The sequence below is a fragment of the Canis lupus genome, chromosome 8, assembly GCF_003254725.2.
Source record: "Canis lupus dingo isolate Sandy chromosome 8, ASM325472v2, whole genome shotgun sequence".
Classification (NCBI taxonomy): Eukaryota; Metazoa; Chordata; class Mammalia; order Carnivora; family Canidae; genus Canis; species Canis lupus.
In genome coordinates, this window is record NC_064250.1 from 41,360,256 (window position 1) to 41,387,485 (window position 27,230).

Here is a 27,230-nt window from a genome sequence, read left to right on the forward strand (position 1 = left end):
CACGCCGGCGCGGGGTTGGGCGAACCGCGCCAGCCTCCCGGCCCAGCGGCGGGCGGGGCGGGGCGCGCCGAGGAGGAACTGGGATAGGCGCGCCCGCTGCGCCAGCGTCCCGGGGGCGCGTGCGCGGTCCCGCGGCGGCCGCGGGGGCTGGTCTCGCGCGGTCTCGAGGCGGAGTCGCAGGCGGCGGCGGCGGCGGCGGGGACGGCGGCGACTGGCGGCGGGGCGGAGGCGGGGTCTAAGGCTTGTGAGGTGGAGAATCGGGAGTTTCTGGATTCTTTATCCGGTGTTTTAAGTGCCGCCGGGGAGCTGTCGTTTGTGCAGTGTGTGGGAGCGGCCGGGGCGGGAGGATCGGCGGCCGCCGTGGCGCAGAGGTAAGAGGCGGAGCAGCCGCGGCACTCTGTGGAGATCTTAATCAACAGGTCCCGGGGAGCGCGGCGGGGGAGGGGCGGCGGGGCTCGTCCCCTCCCCCACACGCCGCTCCCCCGGGCCCGGGCGGCACCCGGGGCTGCAGGGCTGGCTGCCCCAGGCGGCGGGAGCCGCGGCCGGCCGCGGAGGGCGTGAGCCCAACCTTTGTCCCTCAGGAGGACGCCGCCGGCCCTGCCCGCTCGCTCTGCCTCGGCGTGGGACCACCTTGCCGGGGGCCGCGGCCCTCCCCGCCCGCGCTGCAGGGGGCCCGGCCGGGAGTTCCGTTGCCCTCTGCGCCCCCCGCCTGGGGTTCGCGGCCCCCGAGACCGCGGCCGGGCGGGGGAAACCGGCGGAGCGACCACTTTCCTTTAGGAGGCGGAACGCAGTCAGCTTTCCTCTGCCTGACTCAGCCCCTGGTATTCGGCTGCTTATTGCGTTCTTGAAACAAACAGTTCCTGCTTCCTTGTGTCCACTTTTAAAGTCTCACCTCGTTAATGGTCTCCGATAATTCACCCGAAGTTTGCAAGGTGAACTTTGAAACCTGTAAATTATTGTGACCTTCGTTTAATGAGAGACGCTTTAGACACTCTTTGACGCAAATTATGTAACTTGCTAAGAGTAATAACTCACCTTCTGTTCAGTTGGTTGGCTTACAGTAATGTGTACGGAATTTAGGTTTTCGGTCGGAAGGTTTTTCTTGGCACTTGGCGCTAAAATTAAAATCTGATAGCTAAGAGGTCTTTGGAAGTAGCTTAGCGTGTGCGCTTTGTCTCCGTACTCCTTTAGGATTGTGAGGATTTGGAAATCCCGTAGAACAGGACCTGAGAAATTTTGATTTTCCCCACAAGGTAAAAGGTGTTAATATTTCTGATTTTTAAAAAAGCAATTTCATGCTTTAATGACAGTCTCCTAATTATGCCTTTGGATTATACCAGAACTTAATAACCTATTAAATTCTGCAATAGGAACAAATGACATGTGGTTATTGGTGTCTTTGAAGTTTAAGTATTGGTGGTAATGAAATTGTTAAGTAAGCTTTTTTGGATTATGAACTACTGGGTTTTTTTTTTTTGTTTTGTTTTGTTTTTACTAGTTCCCTGTGGACATGGCATATGAAGTTTTAAAAGGCTCTTTAAACTATGGTAGTAGGCTGAAGCTATTAAATTATAACGTCAGCTCTTCATAGATGAAACAGGCAAAAATCGGAAAAGGAATTCATTATTTTATCTTAGCTAAAGAGAACCAAGTCAATTTTACTATGTATCTAAATGACTTTTGGCTGGACAGACCTGAACTTGGCAAGTAAAAATGAACTCATTAATTATATTAACTTGCTTTAGAATATTACAACGGAGAGTTTTACATGACAGTGACCTGAGTCAGTATGGTGGGCTTAACTCTTTATATGCTCTTTCTCTGACTTATGACCTTGGTTAAAAAGTTCATCACAAAAATACCAAGAAATTTGATCCATTTTATGTATCAGTATACGAAGATGTTCTATTTCTCTGATAGTTTCTGATTTCAGGGTGCCTGGGAAAAAATAGTTTCTCAACATAGATTCTTTGGAATATAATTTTTTCTCTATATTTACTGAAACATAGAATTCTTGAATTGGAAATAGTTCTTAGTGTTGTATAGCTTAACCTCTCTTTTCCAGGAAAGGGAAGTGAGGTTTATATAGTTAAGTAGTCCACAGTTTGCTTGTTAGTGGCAGAGTTGGAACTAAATGCTAAAATACTTGTCTCCAGATTCCAAGTACAGCGCTCTTTTCACTATATACTGTTGTTAGATTAACAAACCAATAAATTATTCTCAAAATCATAAAATGTTAGCTAGCAGGGTTGATCCTTTTCCTTATGCATTTCTTTCTTTTTCTTAATAACCACTGACCACCATTATTAATTTATTCCCCTACTAAAGTGTTGTTTTCAGTTTTTCAAACAATGTTTAGTGAATATCTTTGTACATGTCTCCTCCAGCACAGGTGTGAGGGTTTCCCCAGAATGTATACCTACCTGTAAGTGGAGTTGTTGGGCCATAGGTTGATGTGCATTTTCAGCTTTACTAACTGCAGCCAAATTTTTCTCTAAAATTTAACATTTTACATCCCTGCTAACAGTATATAAATCATCCTTGCCCATGCTTGGAATTGTCAGATTAGCATGGTCATGTTTTAAAATTTCTGCCTGCCTGGTAAATGATGTTTCGTTTTCTTTGTTTTAAAAAGATATTAACTGGGGTGCCTGGGTGACTCAGTTGGTTAAAGTTTCTGCCTTTGGCTCAGGTCATGATCCCAGGGTTCTGGGATCAAGCCCCACGTTGAGCTCCCTGCTCAGCAGGGAGTCTACTCCCTCTCCCTCTGTGTGCTCCCTCTCAAAAAAAAATAAATAAAATCTTAAAAAAAAAAAAAGGATTTTAACTTTATTTCTAATTTGCAGGAAATGAAATTAATGCTTTTTGTTGTACAGTTGTTTTGACAAATGCATGGAGTTGTGTAACTACCAAAATCAGGTATAGGTCCAGCACTTATAAAATTCCCTTAAGTTACACCTCTATAATCAACCTGCCCCTTGCCTGTAGCCCTTGGCAATTAATGATCTACTGCCTTTCCCTATAGTCTCTTTTCTAGACTATTATATAAACAGAATCATTTGGAATTTAGCCTTTTGAGTCTGGTTTTTTTTCATTTAACATATTACAGTTGAGTAGGCATCCATGTTGTGAGTGTATCAGCATTTCCTTCTGATTGAGTGCTGATTATAGTATTCGTTTGTGGGATGCACCACAGTTTATCCAGTAGTTGGAGAACTTTTGAGTTAGTTTTTAAATTAAAAAGAAAAATTAACTCTGAAAAAGTTGCTATAAGTCTCTGGGAACAGGTTTTTGTGTGAACATAAGTCTTCATTTCTGGGTTATATAGTAAATATATGTTTAACTTTACTTTAAAACCGGTCTGTGGTAGGCAGAATAAGGGCCCACAAAGCTATCCAAATCCCTGGAACCTGTTAATAAATTAGGTTACATAGCAAAGGCAAATTAAAGTTGCTGTGGAATTAAGGTTGCTAATCAGTTGACTTTAAAATAGGGAGATTATGCTAGTTTACCCAGGTGGGTCCAGTGTATCACAAATGCTCTTAAAAGGGAAAGAAGCAGTAGAATAAGAAAAAGAGATCTAACAACAGAGGCAGCTTCAGAGAGATGAAGAGTTCTTTGTTTTGAGCATGGGAAGAGCCATAAGCTAAGGAATGTGGTGGTCTCTAGAAGCTCAAAAAGGCTAGGAAATGGATTAACATTTGGAGCCTCCAGAAAAGAACACAGCTCTGCCAATGTCCTGATTTTAGAGCAGGGAGACCTAGGTCAGAGTTTTTAAAGCACAGAACTGTAAAATAATAAATTTGTGTTATTTTAAAACATTAAGTTTGTGGTAATTTGTTAAAATAGCAGACCTTTTCCAAATTGGCTGAACTGCCTGGTATTCCTACCAGCAATGTATAAAGAATGTTCATTCCAGTTACTTTACGTCCTCATAGCTTTGTATGGTCAGTTTATTTAGTTTTACATTCTGATAGGTTTGTAGCAGTTTCTCACTTTTTTTAAATTTGCATTTTGTTTTGACTAATGATGTTGAATATTGTTTCATATACTGATCTGTGTATCTTCTTTGGTTAAGTGAAATCTTTTGCCCATTTTAATAATATTGGATTTTCTAAGTGTTGAGTTTTGAGAGTTTTTTATAGTCCAGGTGATTTACAGAGATTTTTCTCCCAGTCTGTTGCTTGCCTTTTCCATCCTCTTGACAGTGGTTTTTGAAGTACAGAGGTTTTATTTTATTTTATTTATTTTATTTTATTTTATTTTTATTTTTTTTTTAAAGGTTTTATTTATTTATTCATGAGAGACACAGAGACAGAGAGAGGCAGAGACACAGGCAGAGGGAGAAACAGGCTCCATGCACCGGGAGCCCGACGTGGGATTCGATCCAGGGTCTCCTGGATCGCGCCCTGGGCCAAAGGCAGGCGCCAAACCGCTGCGCCACCCAGGGATCCCTATTTTATTTTATTTTATTTATTTATTCATGAGAGACACAGAGAGGCAGAGACATAGGCAGAGGAGGAAACAGGCTCCATGCAGGAAGCCCGATGTGGGATTTGATCCTGGGACTCCAGGATTACACCCTATGCTGAAGGCAGGCGCTCAACTGCTGAGTCACCCAGGCATCCCAAGGTTTTATATTTGATGAAGTCCAAAGTATCATTTTTTTTTTTTTATGGATCTTTTGACATTATATATAAGCACACTGTCTAAAACAAGGTCACAAAGGTTTCTCTTCTGTTTTCTTCTATAAGTACTATAGTTTTATATTTTACATTTAAATCTGTGTTCCATTTTGAGTTAGTTTTTATATAAAGAGAATTTTAGGTTGAGTTTCATTTATTTGTTCAGGTCTGTTTCAGACCATTTGTTGAAAAGACTGTCCTTTCTCCATGGAAGTGCATTTGTCTCCTGTTCAAAAACCATTTGACTACATTTTTGTGGGTCTATTTCTAGACCCTTGTGTTTTATTGATATGTTTATCCTTTGCCAGTAACAGTGTCTTGATTACTGTAGTTTTAAAATAAGTCTTGAAATCAGATAATGTGAATTCCCCAACTTTATTATTTTTAAAAAATAGTTTTAGCTATTTTAGTTCTTTCACCTTTCCATATAAATTTTAGGATTAGCTTGTTGATATCCACAAAAAAAAAAAATCGGCTGGGCTTTTGATTGGGGTTGTGTTTAATCTACAGATCGACTTTAGGATAATGACGTTTTAACAAAATTGAGTTTTCCAATCTATGAGCATAGTATTTTTCTCCCGTTTACTCAGATCTTTGCTTCCTTTCATGAATGTTTTTTAGTTTTCAGCATATGGGTCCTGCTAATATTTTATTTAAGTCTATACCTAAGTATTTCAGTTTTTTGGTCCTATTATAAATGGTCTTTTAAAAAAAGAAAGGTAAGTTTTAGGGCACCTTGGTGGTTCAGTCAGTTAAGTGTCTGCCTGCCCCATGATCCTGGGGTCCTGGGATTGAGCCCTGCGTCAAGCTCCCTGTTTTGTGGGGAACCTGCTTCTCCCTTTCCCTATCTCTCCTTCCCTCCCCCCCCCCCCATAAATAAAATTGTAAAACAAAAGCAAATTTGTTGCAGGGGGCATACCTGGGTGGCTCAGGTGGTTACGCATCTGCCTTCGGTTCAGGTCATGATCCCAGGGTCCTGGGATCAAGCCCACATCTGGTTCTCTGCAGAGCAGGGAGCCTCCTTCTCCCTTCCCCTCTGTCTGCTGTTCTCCCTGCTTGTGCGTACGTGCTTGCTCTCTAGCAAATAAATAAATAGAATCTTAAAAAAAAAAAAAAACAAACCCCAACATGGGTTTCTAATTGATCATTGCTAGTATATAGAAATACAGTTGATTTCTTTTATATTGACTTTGTATCCTCAGTTTTTACCAAACTCATTCATTAGTTCTAGGGTTTTTTGAGGATAGATTTCTTAGGGTTTTTCTAAGCAGATAGTTGTGTCCTTTGTGAATAAAGAACTTTCTTTCTAATCTATATGCCTTTTCTTCATTTATTGCACTTACTGCACATCTTACATTCTAGTGAAATGTTTGAATAGGAGTGATGAAAGGGAATATCTTTGCCTTCATTGCAATCTTAAAGGGAAAAACATTCAGTCTTTCACCTTTAAATATGATGTTAGCTGGGTGGCTCAGTCAGTTAAGCATCCAACTCTTGATTTTGGCTTGGGTCATGATCTCAGCATCCTGAGAGTGAGCCCCTGCATCAGGGCTCCCTGCTGAGTGGGAAGTCTGCTTGAAATTCTCTATCTCCCTCTCTCCCACCCCTGTGCTCACTTCCTCCCTTTCTCTAAAATTAATAAATCTTTTTTAGAAATTATAAATACGATGTTAGCTGGAGGTAATTTTGTAGATTTTCTAGATTAGGTTAAGGAAGTTTTCTTCAAGATGTTGCCTAGGATTTTTATCATGACTAGATGTTGAATTTTGTGAAATGTGTTTTCTACATCTCTTGAGGTAATCATATGGATTTCTTATGTTTAATCTGTTAATATGGTGACTCATGCTGATTAATTTTCAAATATTGAACTAGCCTTACATGTTTCTAGGAAAGCTCTGTAGTTTCAAACAAAATAATTTTGGATTATTCTTCTTTGATTTATATACATTAACATTTATTCTTAAAAATGAAGGAGATTTTATGAACTAAAATGTTTATGAAGTCAAAGGGGTCAATATGTTCCTTAACAGTTATGTAAATTTTACATATTGATAAGACTTAAGTTTTCTTATTTATTTATTTATTTTTAAATCCTTTATTTTTTATTTTTTTATGATAGTCACAGAGAGAGAGGCAGAGACACAGGCAGAGGGAGAAGCAGGCTCCATGCACCGGGAGCCCAATGTGGGATTTGATCCCGGGTCTCCAGGATCGCGCCCTGGGTCAAAGGCAGGCGCGAAACCGCTGTGCCACCCAGGGATCCCAAGTTTTCTTTTTTTTAAATTTAATTTTATTTATTTATTTGAGAGAGGGTGAGGGAGAGAAAGCACAAGAAGGAGGAGGGGCAGAGGGAGAAGCAGGTGCCCCATGGAGCAGGGAGCCCAATGTGGGGCACACTTTAAATTTTCTTGATCTATACTGGAGTTTGTAGACTGTAGTTTACCACTGAAGGATTCCTGTTTAAAATTACTAAATGAAGAAAGAAAATGTTATTTGTATCATTGTAGTCAAGCATTCCTCATGCTGAGTTAATTTAGGAAAGTTATTTATTTAAACAATACATTAGTATTTGAATACTGAAGTATATTTTGAATGAAGATAAAATTATTTAATTGGATTTTTACTTGGAATAAAAGCAATGGTAATTAAAAAAAAAAAAACAACAACAACAACAATAGCAAAAACCCAGGCTCCTTTCTCACACGAGAAAATCACCTGTAGACTTGAGAAATTATATATATGTTTGTCTTAGAGTAGAATGAATTTAATAAATGTATTAAATCAAAAAGTATGAAGTGAAATTTAAATTGTTAGAAAAAGTCTCTCTTTTGCTATACTGAAGATGTTCATGAAAAATTTAGGTATGTGGTAAAAAAAGATGCATGCTCATTAGATATATTTTAACATTTTGAATTGTGAAGTTTTCCTCCATCAATTCAAACTACAGAAGACAGTTTAATTATGAAAATAAGTTTTCAGAAATCTCATAATCAAGCTGTTTAATTTTATCATTTTTGTAAATTTGTGCTCATTGTGTGATTGAATCATTATTAAATTCAAGCAGTTTGGCTTTTTGTCTCATATAATTTTAAAGTTCCTTTATTAGGTTAATAGTTGTTCCCAAAACCCTAAACATTGAAGTTTTGAGTCCTCTGAGGTTCTTGGCATTTTTGATCCTTTTAGGCAGGGGTTAACAACTTTCTGTAAAGGGCCAGATACTAAATATTTATGCTTTGGGGGCCATATAATTTTTCTTCCTTTCTTCCTTTCTTCCTTCCCTTCCTTCCCTTCCTTCCCTTTCTTTCCTTCTCCCCTCTTCCCTCTCCCCTTTCCTTTCTTTTTAAAGATTTTCTTTATTTATTCATGAGAGACACAGAGAAAGAGGCAGAGGGAGAAGCAGACTCCATGCAGGGAGCCCGATGTGGGACTCGATCCCAGAACTCCGAGATCATGCCCTGAGCTAAATGCAGACGCTCAACCACCAAGCCACCCCAGGCGTCCCGGGGGCCATATAATTTCTATTGCAATTATCCAACTCTGCTGTGACAGTGCAAAGGCAACCAAAGAAGTGAATGATTATTTCAATAAAACTTTATAAAAACAGGGTGTGCCTGATTTGACCCATGGGCTTAGTTTGCCTATTTTTGTTTTAGACAAAAAGCAGAAGAAATGAAAATAATTGTAGTCATGTACTGAGTTGGGAAGTTAGTACATGCTGTAATTCCCAAGCTCTTAGTTTCCTCATCTGTAACATGTTGCCACCTCAGAAGATGATTGAAAAGGTTAAAATAAGGTATACAAGGCACAGAGCAAAATTTTCTGGCACATAGTAGATACTTAATAAGTATGTACTTCTTCTCCCTGAGTTTTATTGCTGCACGGTGCTTTGTAACAAATCGACAGATATGAAATAATTAAGGAAATTCAGGTTTTATAAGTCTGTAGTATGTCTAAATAGTTATTCCAGATATTAGAAATTATTAGAATAACAGAGGGTCACCTGAGTGGCTCATTTAATTAAGTGTCTGCCTTCCACTCAGGTCATGATCCCAGGGTCCTGCATTCGAGCCCCATGTGGAGCTCCCTGCTCAGTGGAGAGTCTGCTTTTCCCTCTCCCTCAACTCACTCCCCAGCTCATGGTTTCTCTCCCTCTCACTCAAATAAATAAAACCTTTAAACATATATATATTTTAAAAGAATTAGAAATAATCGTGTTTATATTTATAGCCAAATTATTTTAAATTAGAGCTTTTTTAATGTTTTGTTTTTTAAGATTTTATTTATTCATAGAGACACAGAGAGAGAGAGGGGCAGAGGCACAGGCAGACAGAGAAGCAGGCTCCACGCAGGGAGCCCGATGTGGGACTCGATCCAGGGTCCCCAGGATCAAACCCCGGGCTGCAGGCGGCGCCAAACCGCTGCGCCACCGGGGCTGCCCCTAAATTAGAGCTTTTTTTGATATAAGTTATAATTGCTTGGCTTCACATCAAAAAAATTAGAATTTGGGCCAGCCCGGGTAGCCCAGCAGTTTAGGGCTGCCTTTGGCCGGGAGACCTGGGATCAAGTCCCATTTCGGGCTCCCAGCATGGAGCCTGCTTCTCCCTCTGCCTGTGTCTCTGCCTCTCCCTCTCTCTCTGTGTGTGTCTCATGAATAAATAAATAAAATCTTTTAAAAAAATTAGAATTTGTGTTGAAATATAATTTCATATTTTGAAGGTTTTACACTGTCACAGGAAATGATAATATCACTTTAAAATCATGACTTTGAGGACGCCTACATGGATGGGTCAGTGGGTTAGTGTCAGACTCTTGATTTTGGCTCAGGTCATGATCTCAGGGGTGGTAGGATCCAGCCTGAGTGGGGCTCCATGCCCAGCAGCAGGTCTGCTTGTCCCTCTTCCTCCCCCTCTGCACCTCCCCCTACTCTCAACATGCACATACATACACTCTCTCTTTAAATAACCAAAATCATTTTTAAAATGCATTACTTTGATTTGACCTAAGAAGTAGGCTTTCTATATTTTGCTTGTATGCTCCAGAAGTTCATTTAAGACTGCATTCATTTAAAATAATTGCCTCCTATGAGTACACTCTCTGAAAATTATGTAAATTACATTTTATTAATACTGATCATGCACATAACTACTGCTAATGTTTTGCGAATCAGATGGTTCTTTGGACCCTTCTCCTGAAACACATAAATGTTGTGTATATAGTATCGGGATTCATGGAAATTAGATTTAAACCTCTAATCCAGGTGATTCATCTAAGGGCTATATGAGTGACCTGCAGATGTTTTCAAAATAATGATTCACTTTAAAAGTAATCAATAGATACTTAAGAGTTTATGAAAGGAAATTTGATAATTCTTTGTAGGCATCTTGAAGGGACAGTGTTCCTTGTATACCTTACCCATTTATACATTATAACTTACCTTTTTACACTTTATAGTAAGAGTAGTAAATCATTTGGCTAAATCACGGTACTTTTTGCTTTTCTCTCTTACTAGAACAGTATCCCTTGCCCCTCTTAATGTGTTATGCAGTATGTATATCTTTTGTATATATTTTAAATATTAACTGCTACATTGTAATGTTTTATCAGTAGTCTCCCTGTTTTTTTTTTTTTTTTAAAGATTTTATTTATTCATTCATGATAGTCACAGAGAGAGAGAGAGGCAGAGACACAGGCAGAGGGAGAAGCAGGCTCCATGCACCGGGAGCCCGACGTGGGACTCGATCCCGGGTCTCCAGGATCACGCCCTGGGCCAAAGGCAGGCGCCAAACCGCTGCGTCACCCAGGGATCCCTAGTCTCCCTGTTACAAATGAGGAAACAGAGGCTCCAAGAGATTAACTGTTTTATCCAAAGTCTTATTGCAAGTGATAGCAAGGATTTGAATTCAGTTTGACTTCAAAGTCCTTGGATTTTTCTACTTTGCCTATATTTTAGACTATTTTGAGATTTATTTTAATAGTGTCTTTTTGGTAAAATGAAAATCTTTTTGGGGAAGGCCATTTATGATTTAGTGTTTAAGATGTACTTGAATTAAAATGAAGAGTCTTGAACCTGTAAATTGCATGCTCCTGAAGGGGTAGGAGCTATTGTCATTATCTTAGTATCTCACTGCTTAATATGGCACAGAATAGATGCTTGTTCCCAGTTTGCACGTTTATCATTTACTTGTTTAAACTTTAGCTTTGCTTGTGAGCTTAATACCAGAGACTGTTCTAACCTAGTCACCCCCTATAATGTGATAGAATTTGAGATTCAAAACACAATTCCATTTATCCTGTGTTGGCCATAAATGTGTGTAACGGGGATGTCTAACTTTCACATATTCTTGATTAACTTTCTCTACAAAGATATACATGCAAACAGATAAATTTGTAGTGGCTTGTTCTTGCTTTTCCTAGGGTCTTTACTGACAGGCATAATGGTGTGGTTACAGTCCTTGCATGGATTAAGTACCCAGGCTGTAGAGTCAGATTTATGCTGTAATACCTTCTTGTCTTGTGTGTGACTCTGGGCACATTAGCTTATCAAAGTCTGACTCCTTATTTGCAGAATAGGGATTATATTAGTGCCTGATTCAGAGGGATGTAGGGGAGGAAAAACCTTCTAGGTTCACTGTGATGAAAGGCAGAATAACAGGAAAAAGGACTTATTACTGACTGTGGATATGGAGACCTTAATAGAAAAGAATGAAGACCCAAAAAAGCAGTGAGGCTAACCAATAAGTTGTGGAGAAGTAGCAAGACAAAGGAAAACAGGTTTAGGCCTTTAAGGGCTAAAAAAATGTGGAAAGGTAAATCTGTGGGGGCAATAAAGGAAGATAAAGTTTATTTTAGTAAGGTTTGATATACAGATTTAACTTGGAGCTTTCTCCATTGATAATCCTCTCCCAGGATTAAGCTTTTCCTGGTACCATTACAAAAGGAAATTTATGCCCTGCTTTTTTTTAGCCAGATAAAGGGAGAGCCGAAGAGTTTTTTTTTTTTTTTTCCTTAATTGCCTTTAGCTTAAAAAAATCCTTATGTCAAGGCATCACATTTGGGGGTGGCATATTTTCATCCCCTTCGGAGCCTTAATTTGAGGATTAACTGAGATGCTATATCAAGAAGGGTTAGGGATCCCTGGGTGGCACAGCGGTTTGGCGCCTGCCTTTGGCTTAGGGCGCGATCCTGGAGACCCGGGATCGAATCCCACATCGGGCTCCCGGTGCGTGGAGCCTGCTTCTCCCTCTGCCTATGTCTCTGCCTCTCTCTCTCTCTGTGTGTGTGACTATCATAAATAAATAAAAATTAAAAAAAAAAAAAAAGAAGGGTTAGCATAGGGGCACTTGGATGACTGTTAGGCATATGACTCTTGATCCCAGGGTCTTGAGTTCAAGCCCTGCATTGGGCTCCATGCTGAGTATGGAGCCTACTTTAAAAAAAAAAAAGCGTAGTGCCTTGGTGTGTATTAAGCACTCCGTAAATATTAGATAAGGGGAAGGTAGAATACAAACCTAGTTTGTGACATTCACATGCGATAAGCAGTGAACTGCATTTTATTTTATTTTTATTTATTTTTAAAGAATGTCTTTTTAAAAAATTTTATTAAAAAAATTTTATTTATTCATTCATGAGAGACACAGAGAGAGAGAGAGAGAGAGAGAGAGGCAGAGACATAGGCAGAGGGAGAAGCAGGCTCCATGTAGGGAGTCCATGCTGGACTTGATCCCGGGACTCCAGGATCACACCCTGGGCTGAAGGCAGGCGCTAAACCGCTGAGCCACCCAGGGATCCCTGAACTGCATTTTCATAAATTTTAATAAATATATTTTGAGTAGTCAATAACTTGATTAAGCAGTTTTTTTTATTTTTATTTTTTTAATTTATGATAGTCACAGAGAGAGAGAGAGAGAGTCACAGAGACACAGGCAGAGGGAGAAGCAGGCTCCATGCACTGGGAGCCCGACGTGGGATTCGATCCCGGGTCTCCAGGATCGCGCCCTGGACCAAAGGCAGGCGCGAAACCGCTGCGCCACCCAGGGATCCCCTGATTAAGCAGTTTTATAGGAATTGTGTGAATCAGGTGTCATAAACTGATTCAGTGATGAAGAATTGTATTGTGTGTTGAAATAAAGTTCATCTTTGAAATAACAGTGAAAGTCAGTGGGGGAAATAATTTGTTGCCTTATTTATAAACAGCTTACATGCATTGTGAGATCAAGTGTTACTTTGTTACTTGGTTTTATCAGTTTCTTGTATTGACTCAATCATTAGAGTGTTTTTCACTAGGTAATTTTTACTACACATTTTAAAATAGGCATTCACAGAATTGAGTTTCATTACCATAATTTAAAGTCTTACATTTAAATAAAGCATTTGTCTAATTTTTCAAATATCAATGTGTTTGTCTTAATATTTTACTTTTTTCCCCTTTTGTGTGATGAATGGGTTTTGTATCTTCTACATTCTTTCTCATTTATATTAGGATGCTCTTACTAGTACTGCACGTAATTTTTGTAGCATTTTCTGCATTGTTAGTATAGCACTTATCGAATAGCATTGCAATTATATAGGGGTTTTGTTTATTTGCTTATCTGATTTTCATACTAATTTTAAGTTTCTTAAGGATGAAGACTGCCTTAGCAATCTTTTTCTTGTCGGCAACTATCCACGATTTTGTACCAAGTGAGTACTTGTATTATTGAATGAAAGTATGCTTTAGTAATCCTTTTTAGCTCTATAGGATTTGCAGTACAGTAACCTTTAAAATTGACCTTTTGTTCTTATTTCTCTTGTTGCATAATATTCCCCTTATGTTTTCTTTCCTTCTAATACTATCTGGTCAAAATCAGAACATTATTCATGCCCTCCATCAGCAGTACAACAGTACTGAAAGTTCAGTGGATTCTAAACTTAGTCATGTTTGTATTGTCAGTCTTCTTTCTTAGATTCTTCATTCCTGTTCTGATGATTACAATCCTAATTCTGGCCCTGAAAGTACTCTCCATTGTTCCTTCTTTAGTCTAATTTGTATATAGCAATAGATATGAATATTTACTATTAATTTTGCTTAATATTCTTGTTCTGATATCAGAAATGGTTATTAGGTACTTTCTTAATGGCAAGGCAAACTTCTCTCATTTTTATGGCCACTTGTTGAATTGCATACTCATAAGCCATCTAGGTAGAGGTAATCATCTACTGAAATGCTGACCTTTAGAGCATATTTTTTCTCTAGTAAGCTGTAAATCACTTGAGGTCAAAAGTTGGAATCTCTTACAGTGTGTTTTTACAGACCTGAAACCCATGGTATATGTGTTTGAGGGAAAGTAATTATCTGAAGGATTGATACCCAAGATTAAAGGGGATGGAGAAAATCTATGGAATAGGTATAGAAATAGGTATCAAGAAAGCAAACCAATAGTCATAGGAGTTTGGTTAGTTGGGAATTTTTGAGAGTTTGTCACTGTGCATTATTAACATGATGAAACGATCAATACTATCAAAATTATGAACCTGACTTTTATATTTTAAAGTATAGGTGGTCCCCTTTGCTCTTTATTCTTATAATTATTGCTCTTATTCTTATGGTAAACTGATTGCCTCTCATTTTTAAAGATGTAGCATATTCATTATTGTGTGTTAGAGGAAGCCCTGAGTATGAAAGAGTCATGCTCTTAATGATTGTTTAAGTGCTTTAAGAATTCTTTTTTTTCGGGATCCCTGGGTGGCGCAGCGGTTTGGCGCCTGCCTTTGGCCCACGGCGCGATCCTGGAGACCCGGGATCGAATCCCACGTCGGGCTCCCGGTGCATGGAGCCTGCTTCTCCCTCTGCCTGTGTCTCTGCCTCTCTCTCTCTCTCTGTGACTATCATAAATAAATAAAAATTAAAAAAAAAAAGAATTCTTTTTTTTCTTTTCTTAGGAATTATTTTATTTTTGTACTGTTTATGAAATTAATGTTTATGCCTGTAGGCATAATATTTTGATTACTTATTTTTGTGAAAAGATACCAGAACTCTTTTTTTTTTAAGATTTTATTTATTTATTCATGAGAGACAGAGAGAGAGAGAGGCAAAGACACAGGCAGAGAGAAAAGCAGACTCCCAGGTCTCCAGGATCACGCCCTGGGCCAAAGGCGGCACTAAACCGCTGAGCCACTCGGGCTGCCTGAAACCAGAACTCTTGAAAGGGCTTTGTTACTGCTGCTAATTTTTATAGACTTTAAGAAGGGAGTTGTAATTTAAAGTTTCTATGGTTTTTTTTTTTCCTTTCAAAAAGGTATTATCTGTGGTTTTCCTCCAAATTATAAAAGTAACACATTTATTATTTTGGTCAACATTTTGTAAGATACTCAGTACATAACTGCAAATAAAAAAGTAAAACCTGAGAGGTCTGTTATCTTTGCTTTTCATAGATATTAAGTGAAAATGGTATTATGCTTATTTTTCTAGATTAAAAAAATTTTTGTTATTTATCCATGAGAGACTGAGAGAGAGGCAGAGACATAGGCAGAGGGAGAAGCAGGCTCCAAATAGGGAGCCCGATGCGGCACTTTATCCCAGGACTCCAGGATCATGCCCTAAGCTGAAGGCAGACGCTCAACCACTGAGCCACCCAGGCGTCCCTAGATATTTTGTTAATGACTTTATAAACATCTTTTATATGCATTTGTAAAAGTGATATGATACATAAACACCATTCTGAAGCTGTCTTTATTCACTTGATTTTGTTCCATGTCAGCTCATAGAGCTTCAACACTAGCAGCCACATTAAGAAATTTTAAAAGAAACAGTTGAAATTTATTTTAATAGTATATTTTATTTTAACATGTATAAAATATTACCATTTCCACATATATTAAAAATAATTAATGAGATATTTTGCGTATTTTTTTTCCACACAGAGTCTTTGAAATCCAGTGTGTATTTTATACTGATGGCACATCTCAGTTACAATGATAAGTTTTCATTGAAAATACTTGATCTGTGTTTAGATTTTATTAAATTTATAGTTAAAAACATGATTAACATATCTACATTGTTCTAAACATACTTTAGAGGACACATTTCTAGAGAAAGAACTGATCAAAGGTTTATTTAAAGTTTTTAGTAGACTTTGCAGAATTGTTCTTCATAACATGGTACTGGTTTATAGAGTCAACAGTACATAATGTCTATTTTCTTTTGTTGTTTCCAACGTGGACATGATTCATCACTCACACAGACACACAGAAACCTTATACCAAGATAAATATTTTTACATATTTATGCTACCTGTTTTTCTTCCTGCTCTAAATTGGAAGAAAAGGGTCACTCTCACTATAAATATTTCCATGGAGAGAACAACAAAAAGGCAGACCCAGAAGTCAAGAGAAGCTGTGAAGAATTAAGGTTGGGGACAAGGATTCAAAATGAAAGTAACTCAAAGAAGGTGTAATCTGCTCTGGTACCATGTAAATCAAGGTCTTAAGAAATTTACCCTCATGTACCCTTTCTTAGGAAACTTTTGGAGGTTTCTCAAGGAGAAGGGAATAGATGAAGAGGAAAGAGGTGAGGAGAATTTGTTAGGATAAAGATGAATGAATGAAGATGACTTAGAGAATAAATTTAGACTGGAGTATGTTTTTGTCAGATCCCATGTAGAAAACAGATGGCAAAATCAACCTGTGTAATGGAAGAGAGTTTAATGAAGGGACTGTTTACAGAGATGTAGGTTGAGGTTAGGGAACTAAGAAGCATCTCAATGTGAGCAACAGCAGGATGCTTATTACTAAGCCTAGGCTTGAATGGGCAAGGGAGGGAGTAGTTACTGGAATTTACCAGAGTTACTACCTTAGGAGAGGAGCCACCTAGTGGGAACTGTGGCCTTAGAGGAATATGACCTCTGCCAAATCACAGGAGGAAGCTAGGGGGATAAAGAACCCAACCTTCTCTCCTCCCTCCCAGTGGGTATTTCTCTATAGCTAAGCCCTACTGGAAGCCAGAAGATAAGAAAACATGAATAATGCAGTCTGTGGAGGTCAGCCTTCTCACACCTGGAGCCAATGGAGAGGACAAGTGAATCTGGACACAGAAAATATCCAGCTTAGAGCTAGAGAATGGTGGACTCCAGAAAGGATATAAGGATATAACTTAAAAAAACAGAAACTGGTAGGTTACCTGATTTGAATATGTACATTAAAGAGTATTTTGATTCTTCTATCAGAATGTAGGGGGATACATTAGTGATTTAACAAAAAAGGGAAATATAACTTAATGAGGAGAAGGAAATGTGTAAATAAATGCTACAGCAGGGACATAGATTAAGTATCCTAGAAGTGTAGGTTGTGGGTGGGAGCGGGCAGGAATAAGGAAGATTTCATAAGACTTAATGGTAGAGGGAAATTTTAACAGATAAAGAAATGAACAGGAAGGATTTTTTTTCCCTGAGTATAAGAAACAATATGTCAAAGCTGTGGAGGTGGAAAATTGTAGGGCTTGTACTGGAAATAGCAAGTAGTTCCATTTGGAAGATAAGAAAGGGAGAAACAGTGGGGGCAAAGTATTCTAGGACTAATTCAAGAGGAGCCATTTGAATGACAGGCTAAAGAATTTGAAATGGGTTCTCCAGAAATTGTTAAAGTACCTGGAGTCAAAAAGAATTCAGTTTGAGGCCCAGCTGCACCATTTAGCTTTTGACATTGGACAAGTTACTGTCTTTACTAAGTTAGAAAATTCAGCCAAGAGATGGTCGTGAGGGTTAAATGAGATAATAATGCAAACTAGGTACTTAGCACAGTGAATGAATGGTATATAGTAAACTGTGGTAAACAGTAGCTTAAGAAAAGGGAAAGGCAACAAAAACTTTTGAAAAGGGACACCCATGATAATAGGCATGCTTCAGGAAAATTTATTCAGCAGTAGAGTTGACCCTTGGACAACACAGTTTAGAACTGCCTGGGTCCACTTGTGTGCCAGTTGTTTTTGTTTTTGTTTTTGTTTTCGATAAATACAGTACAGTCCTATAAATGTATTTTCTTCTTATTATCTTAGTAACATTTTCTTTTCTCTAGCTTTATTGTAAGGATAGAGTATATGATACATATACAAAATATGTGTTAATCAACTGTTTATATTATCAGTAAGGCTCCTGTCAACAGTAGACTGTGAGTAGTTAGTAACTCTTAACTCCCATGTTATGCAAGGGTCATCTGTGCAAAGTATGTGGCAACTGGAAAGACCAAGATTGGGGTGACTCTTGAAGTTCATAGAAAAACCTGTGAGAGGGATAATATAAATATGATTTAAGGTAGTGGTATGAGAAGCTAGGGTTATATGTGAGATATTATGGAGGGAGAGTTGATGGGAGTTAGTGTAATTAATTATTAACATATTTAGGGATATTACAATTATGATTTGCAATACTTAATATGACCCTGAGGGACAACTAATTTATCTGACAGGATTAGTCTGTCTAAATTTTTACGGTATTCATTTTTCATGGTATAAAGTAGCATTTTATTGTTAACAGTTTGTCAAGGTAGGACATGTGGCTTAGTTTGGCAGCACATACTGATATTGGAGCAATATAGAATAGAGTATAACATTTTAAAAATGTCACTAGGAAACTGAAATATTTGTAGCTTAGTGTTAGTCTTCAAATGAGGAGAAGTTTATATGCATTTCTGCCATTTCTCCACTTGACTACCTCTCCTTTGCTGAATATTTAGAAACTCTGAGCAATAGATGGCATGCTATCATAGCTTGGTGTTACAGTAAACTTGTAGTCTGTTAACATATAAGTGAAATTAATTATTGTGTCATTTTATGAAGCAGTTGAAAGATGAATTCTCTCTAATCATATTTTAAAAGTAAAAGAATGATGTAATTATGTGATTTTTGAAAGAAGTATGTAGTCAGGGTAGTATCATCTTACAGAGGTATAACTAACATTCCACTGTGGATCCACATAAGGGTTCACTGATCTGGATTTTAGTTCCTGTTCTGTTATTTGTAGCTCTGTGACTTAACTTGCAATGTCTACATATCTTCTGGAAAATGGAGATATCTAGCCTGCTTACCTTTCAGGGAAACTGGAGATCAGATGAGATAATGTGCTTGAATTTATTAGGGAAACTGAAAAGCTTTACAAATGTAAGGTATAAATGTGTAAATTACTTACAAATTTTCATTTCTAGCCTGTCCTCTTAGGTTTCCCTGTCTAGCAGTTAACAGCCTGCCAAAGTTACCCTTTAAAATGGAATTTATCCTCTTTCCAATTCTCCACATCCTCCTCCTCTCCTTCCCAAGGAGAAAAATCTTATTCTCTGAATTCTTCTGTTTTAATGTCCCATAATTTCTCCCAGGTTCAATTGTCATGCTCAGTATTTTGGAATTATATTTGGCTCCTGGTCTCTAAATCCTGTCAAGTCATCATTTGTAATAACCATTGTTTGAAGTTATCCCTTTTTCATTCCTTCTGCTACTTCCTTTATCCTCCCATGCATAAAGTATTAAAACATTATCTCAATTGGTTGCTCTACTTACATTTCCCTTGGCCAACTCCGGTTACAGTATAGATTTAACTTTGTAAAAAGCCAATTTTCTGTTGTTTTTTTGTTTTTGTTTTTGTTTTTTTAACTCAGAAACCCATAGTTTTCCTTTTCTCCTTGCTTACAGGAGAAAATTCAAACAATTTAGCTTAGCATTCAGAGTCAACTCTGCCGTTATCTTCTATCTTTTACTCTGGCTCTATTCCTTATCAAGACTGTTCTTGTTCTCTAACTAGGCCATATATATTCTTGATTGGTAGCAATATACTAGAAAGCCATATTAAAAGTAACTTTATCCCACATGTTTAAAAATCCATTTCTGGTCAGTTTGAAAATGTTATAAATTACCTTTTGTCCTATACCTTTTCAAAAACTTGACTAACCTTTTGGACTCATTTAATCTTTTATTACCAAGTGGTTGAAGGTGATAATGGGGAGTTCAAGTAACCAACCATTTGATATCTTTGATACTGTTTGGCTTTTAACCAGTTCCTCCTGTGAATTTGTGGTCCTGAGTATCTCCAAAGACCTTCAACTTTGTATTTGATATAAGCAAATGGAGCACTTTCTCACTGAATTTTTTAAGTTGTCAGTAAGAATTTCTGAGTTAAATACTTTGCATGACTAGCCCAAATATATTTGAGTTTTAACTCGTATTTACTTAATTTTAGATATACATAAAGTTTCTTTTTTGTAAAGATGGTATATGGGCCATTCATTCATTTCACAGGTTTTTTTAAATATGATATGAATATATGAATTGTTTTGAATACACAGTGTATATAAATATACATTAGTCTTTTTCAAAACTTAATTATTTTGAGGGGCGATGGTGTATGTAGCTCAGTCGGTTAAGCATCTGCCTTAGCATCAGGTCATGATCCCCCGGTCCTGGGATCTAGCCCTTTGTCAAGTTTCCTGCTCAGTGGGGAGTCTGTAACCCCCCCCCCTTTGTGTTCTCCCTCTCTCTCAAAGTAAATAAAGTCTTTTTTTAAAAAATGATTTTGAGTATCTTTCCAAATGTTCATTTTTGCCTCTTGTGTATCTTCTTTGGTGAAGTAGTCAAATCACTTGCCCAATTTTTTTAAATTGGGATTTTTGACTTAATGAGATGTAGGAGTGTTTATAGTGAATATAAATATTTTGCAGACACATTTCTCCCTTTTTTTAGCATGCCTTTTCATTTTGTGAACATGATCTTCTAGTGGAGTATTTTGGAGTATTTTGCCACCCTTCAGTGGATTCTAAAAACTGTACAATCCACAGATCTTAGCAACAGACTAGATAATAGAGTTTGAAAAAGATCAAATCTTGGAGATAGTGGTATTATTAACAAAAGTAGGGAAGAAGTTGAGGTCAGTTTGAGATATATTAAAATTGAGATCCTGGTAATATCCATATAGAAATGTACTTTTTGTTTCCTCAACCTAGAACCCTTTATTTCTGGATCATCCCACAGCTGACTCATTTTTTTTTTGTCATTTAGGTCTCAGTGCAAATATCACCTCCTAAAATAGTCCTTCCCTGGCCTTCTTATCTAATGTTATCCATTTCTAAACATCACTATTTATTATATTAGTTACACTTTCTCTCTAGTTCTTTATCTGAAGTATCTTACATGTTTGCTCTTTATTATCTGTTACTCTGCCAGAATGTAAGCATCATTGGGACAGCAAGATCCTCTCCTCTTGGTCTGGTGTAGCATCAAAATCTCCCTCTCTGAATTAACTACAGCTCCTGTCAAATTCTTGTGGATCTTTTTGGATCCTTAACTTCTCATTTTCTCAGCATTGTAAGCTAGTAAAAATATTTAAAATTGGTCCAGAAGTTGTAGTTAAAACAAAAAATATGAACTGCATTTTTGTTTGAGCCTTAAATTAGAGGTCAAAAGGGATCATTAAAAATAATCTGCAAAAGGTCTTACCAGTTATGCTTGCCTCTTTCTCCTCAATAATTTCAGGTAATTTACAATGATTTTAATTGATGTTCATTAAATATTGGGGAGGATTTACAGCTTTACTGCTTCATACCAAGAAATCCTAGCCCATCTACAAACAGAATTAGATATCGTATTGAATTAACCTTTCTGTCTCACTCTTTCCCCCTAAAAAATACTGCAGACCTTTACACTTGATTGTCTCTCCTCTATTTTACAGAGTAAGAAAGTTAGCCTGAGTTCTGTGAAAGACCAGAGAAGAAAAACTAAGAGGATAGTAGACAAGTTCTTTCCAATTTGCATAACGTAAGTTCTTTTCACTATTCTTGGCCTGAATTTTCTGTTAGCTGACAAAGCTGTTTCTATGGAAACAAATAGTCCAACTTCTTAGAATGTCAGAGGAATGCTGATCACTGAAAATGAGACTTCCCAGCTGCTAGTCAAAAGGCATTGCTTGTGGGAGAAGAAGGGGAAAAAGGATGAATTGAAAAAAAAAAAAATCTAGAGTTCTGGGCTGTAGTGTAGACGACCATCTTCATTCCCCAGCTGTCACATAAACGATTCTATTTCTTGGTGTAGAGTTTTAATGGGCCTATATACTTCAGACTATTTCAGGTCCCCCAATCTCAATCATTTTTAATTATTTGAAGCTTATTAGCTTTCTTGTACCTCCTTCTCTTATAGCCAATTCAGATAAGCAAGCTCTTTCTCCCCAGTTGGTTTGAAGTTAGCATTGAAACAGCTTTGGGATGCCAACCTGAAAATTTGTTTTCTTGTCTTTTGGACTATGTAAAGAGTTTTGACTTCTTTTTTCTTTTTTTTAATCTTTGGGTGGGGGTGCAAGCTGGGACTCTGATGAGGATGTGAAATGTGGGCTTTTGAGGCATTTTAAAAACAATTTATAATTAGAAGGTTGAGAAGAGAGGAATAGAGTACTCTTAGGGCCAGGAACCTGTAGCTTTATTATTTGCGTAAGACAGCCTTTTATTTACATATAAGGAGATAATTCTCTAGTTTAGTTATTTATCAGCTTCTGAATTGTCAGACAAAAGACTTTTTTCCCTTTCTTTTTCTCTTTTTCTTTTGCTTGTTTGTGTATGTGTTTTGGAAAGGGAGAGTACAATTCCTTTGGACTGCTACATTTTAATGATATGTGTTGACTACATATATGAGCTAGAGTATTCATGGTTTGTGTGTTTAAGAATTACAATTATCTTGATGCCAGACCTATAGGACGTAGCATAATGTTTCTCTGATTCTGGAAGAACTTTTGAATCTTTTAGGGCCCTCCTGAATTAATTTGTGATCATTATAATGTGTCTTGGAGTGTTGTTTGGTGAGATCATTATTTAACCAAGGTGATCTGAAAAAATTTCTTGAAGGAAATGGGGGCTGTAGTAGACAAAAGATGAAAGGAGAAGCAGTTCATATTTCTTAACCTTATTAGGCACTTAGGAAGAAAAAAAGATACAGGATAGGCACAAATGAGGAAGCAAACTTAGAAAGTTTGTATAGGAAAGTATTAAAGATACAGTTAGAAAGTTTGGATTTACCTTGTGAGTTGGGACACTGTTCTCTAGGCAGTATGAAAGCCATTAGAGATCTTGAACATAGAAGTGATTTAGTTAGTCATATACTTAATTAAGCATTTGTCCCTTACTATATATGTATCAGGACTATATAGATGAATAAGATAGATGCTTAATAGGTAGATCATTTACACATATGACCTGCAGTCACCTTGCAATTAATGTGTCCAAAACTATTGCCCTTCAATTTCTGTCCTTTTCTAATTCTTCTTCTCCTGTATTCTCCACATTAATATTTGCCATCCACCCAGTAACTCAAAGTTAGTGGTCCTGGAGTCACACTGCTGTGGTTCCTGTTCTGAAGCTTCCCTGTTTGCTTGGCCCCTGTGCTGGGTGATTTCATGGATCTAGATATGAGTCAGTATGGTTCCTGATCTATAAAGGCATCTAGTCTGATGGGGCAGACAGACAAAGATACAAATAGCTGTAGTCTAGTTTGATCAGAGATGTGACAGGGATTGGGAGTTCCAGAGCAAGCACATAACCAGTTTGAGGAGTCATGGCAATCTGGAGTAGGATGTATTTCAACTGAGACTTTTAAAAGGAGAGTAGGCAAGGATTAGATCCTAGGCAGTCTGATTCTGGAGCCTTGTTCTCTTAAACATTATGCTGTCTTGGGTAACTGGGGAGGTATAATGGCATTAATTAGAACTGAGAGTGGAGGAAGAGGATTAAGGAGAATATGAGGGGATTAAAGGGAAATAATGAGTTTAGCTCTGGACACATTAATTTCTAGATCCCTAGGACATTTTGGTAGATAGCCTAATGGGCAGGGATCCTGTCTCTATAACCCTAGTACCTAGTCAAGAGTAAATGCTCAGTTATATTTATGTACAGATCACTCTTCTTTTCTAAATCTTTGATGACTTTCTTACTGTCTTGAGAATTAAGAACTTAATTTAAGACCTTTTGTAAGTTGGACCCAAACAAACTTTTTAGCCACTATTCTCTTGTACAAGCTGACTGCTTTAGTTCAACTAGCCTTATTTGTTCTTTTCCCATATCTTTTATCTTCCTCCCTTTTGTTCATATATGGCCTCTTGCTTGTTTTACCATTCTGTCTTCAAAGTCTACTTCAGCCCTTATACCTCATCTACCAAACAGGCATATTTGGAACTACTTTTAGAGTAGTAATGAGGATTAAATGAGTGAATACTGTGTAAAGTGTTTGTAATATTCTCCAACACGTAAGTGCTCAGTAATTGTTAAAGTTCTAAGTACTGCTACTACTACTTCCTTCTCCTCTTCCTCTTTCTCAGCTCTTCTTTTTTTGCTATATGAAAGGCAGACACCAAGTTCTAGTACTTCTATAACATATATATTTTTTAGTATAACTTTTTTTTCATCTTCACTGTCTTAGATCAAGACCCTATTTCTTACAGTTGCCTTCAAACTGGTCTCATTCCACCCTTAAGTCAATCATATACACTTCTGCCAGAGTGATAGTCCTCTTAAAGTTAATGTGATCAGGTCAATTCTGCTTTAAATCCTACAATAATTATTACTACTTTCAGGCTAAGTCCTTAGTTCTTAAACTAACTCAGTCTGGCCCCCCATTTGCCTTTTCAGTTTCATTATTATTTATGTATGAAATGCTCCCATTGTCCTGTCCAGCCTAATATTGCATTCTGTTCTGTTTTCTGAAAATGCTATATTTTCATACTCTTCATTCTTACTGATCATGTGATCCCTCTGCCTGGAATAGACTTTTCTATCTGACTAATTTTTAGTTCTTTGAAATATTGCTCAAAGAAATGTATCCTCATGTTTTGAGTGTTTGCTGTGACTCCTTACTGCATACTAAGTTTCAGAGTCTACGATATGTGCAATCTTCTATGAAATTCTGACATTCTTAGTTGAACAAATACTCACTGGGCATGAGTTTAGAATCTAATGAGAAGAAACCAGCTGGGGAAGAATAATCATTCATTTTCTTTGCTGTCTTTCCCAGTACACTGTGAACACTCCAAGGAAAATGACCAAAATGGAATTTTAAGCGGATTAATATCAGGTTGCAGAAATTTTTCTGAGAGTAAAAGACTAGATCCAGAAAGACAAGCATGATAATAGTCCAAGCATAAAAATTCTGACCCAGATCAGCTGGCTCGGTCTCTTTTGCACGAGCTGTAATTTCCCCCTCCCATGATCTATTATAGTGACATGGACATAGCCTTAGTTTTTAAGCTGGGAGTTTTAATTTCAGATCATAATTTTGTAGACTAGCATATAAGGTAAAAAGTACATTACTATTCATTAAATATGATTTTTAATACCCAGTAAATATTATAATTGGAGAAAGGTGAGAGTTTCAATTTTCTGGGAATATATACTCCTAGATTTTTCAAATCAAAATTAAGCATAGCACTACAGTAATTTCCACATACATTTCTGCTTACTTATAGTGAGAACATTAAATAAGCTGAATTTGCATTATGTATAATCAATATATAAAACTTAACAGCCTAATATAATACTGATAGTTCTCAGTTTACTGAAAAATAAAGCAATCCAATTATAAATAAGTTATTTACATGTAGCTCACATAGTTATAAATAGAGAAGTTAAAATTTGGATACAAGACAGAAAAATCTACCAAAATTCTTGTGAGAATGTAATGTTAGTGGCTTATGTAGCTGGCACCTGTCTTCCTGCCTGTTGGTCTAATGGTTTTCCTCTCAATCTAGGTGGGTTAAAGAAGTATGTGACAAGATATTTGTTTGAGTGAAGATTGGTTGGCATTTAGGAATATTATCTGAAAACTCAGCTTTTGCTGAGTTGGCATATGCTCTAGCCAATTTACTGAAGTGATGCTCAACTCAAGGAGATAGTGGGTTTATTATTGTAAATATTTTTAAAGTCTTGAACAGAGAAGACTAATTAGATTTACTGTGTGGGTTTACACATAAATAAACAATCTGCTTACTTACACCTAAGAAATGGCTTGATGAAAAGCCTTTGTCATCCAGTAAAATATTTTTCTTATCTAAAATATGTTGATGTGGGGAACCTAGGTGGCTCAGTCAGTTGGGTGCCCCACTCCTCATTTTGGCTTGGGTCATGGTCTTGTGGTCGTGGGATTGGCTCTGAGTGGGGCTGTGCACTCAGCCTGAAGTCCACTTCTTTCTCTCTGATCCTCCCCTCAACGGATGCTACTTTCTCTCTAAAATAAATAAATCTGGGATCCCTGGGTGGCGCAGCGGTTTGGCGCCTGCCTTTGGCCCAGGGCGCGATCCTGGAGACCCGGGATCGAGTCCCACGTCAGGCTCCCTGCATGGAGCCTGCTTCTCCCTCTGCCTCTCTCTCTCTCTCTCTCTCTGTGTGACTATCATAAATAAATTTTAAAAATTTAAAAAAAAATAAATAAATAAATCTTTTTTAAAAATGACATAGGGATCCCTGGGTGGCACAGCGGTTTGGCGCCTGCCTTTGGCCCAGGGCGCGATCCTGGAGATCCAGGATCGAATCCCACATCGGGCTCCCAGTGCATGGAGCCTGCTTCTCCCTCTGCCTATGTCTCTGCCTCTCTCTCTCTCTCTCTCTCTCTCTGTGACTATCATAAATAAATAAAAAATTAAAAAAAAATAAAAAAATAAAAATGACATAAAAATATTTTGAAGGATTTTTAAAATAGGAGAATCAGGTTAATACTGAATTTTTAAAATAGAATCAAATTAATACTAACAACTAATATACATACATGTATTTTTTAGTTTTAAAACTTGCATACAGCATCTCGGTTAAAACTCAGAACAACAACAACAACAAAAAACTCAGAACAAGCCTATGAATAAATTTTCCAAAGGAATCTGACATTCAGAGAGAGAACCTGACTAGTCTTAAATCATAAAACCAGAAGAAGTCGCAGAACCAGAATTAAAATTCAGTTTCTGGTCTCTAAGTCCAATATATTATTTGCTGTGGAGTGTAACTTTAATAAAGATTTTTTTGAGTGGTAACAGATACTACTATTTTCTGAATGAATCTTCATTAGGAATTAATCTTAATTCTTTTTAAAAAAATTTTTCAAAGATTTTATTTGTTTGAAAGAGCACGAGCAGCAGGGAGGACCAGAAGGAGATGTCAACTCCCTACTCAGCAGGGAGTCTGAAGATGCTGGACTCAATATCCCAGGATCCCAAGGTCATGACCTTAGCCTAAGGCAGACACTGAACCATTTGAGCCACCTAGACACCCTTAATTCTTTTTTTAAGGTGACTGGTTATAAAGACTAATAACCCACAGTCTTTTTCTCACTTAATGTGGTTTTATCCTATAGATGCCTTAGCTGCTAATTAAAATTTCTTTTTCATTAGGTATCTCCTGCATCTCATAAACTCCTAAAAGTTAATTGTCCCCCACAATACTACCTTAATCTCAGGTGAGCCACCAACATGGCTTGCTATATGCCAGTTTCTTTAGCAGTTAACTAGGAAGCTATTTCAATTTCATGTATTGAGTGTAAAGTACTGTGTTGACACAACTATACAAAGATTA

The 27,230-nt window shown here is 37.5% G+C and overlaps 1 protein-coding gene across 7 annotated transcripts in view; it reads left to right on the forward strand.

The window, feature by feature from the left end:
- Positions 1-231: 231 nt before the first annotated feature.
- Positions 232-27,230, forward strand: part of PALS1 (protein associated with LIN7 1, MAGUK p55 family member) — a 75,214-nt gene continuing 48,215 nt past the window's right edge. For 2 of the 7 annotated variants that reach the window (XM_025444219.3, XM_025444223.3), the window contains exons 1-2: positions 232-371; positions 21,368-21,453. The gene's annotated coding sequence lies outside the window, so the exon portion shown is untranslated. Of the gene's footprint in view, positions 372-749; positions 933-13,296; positions 13,365-21,367; positions 21,454-27,230 lie in introns of those variants that run through there. The other 5 variants (XM_025444221.3, XM_025444225.3, XM_025444220.3 and 2 more) reach the window with 5 other exon arrangements.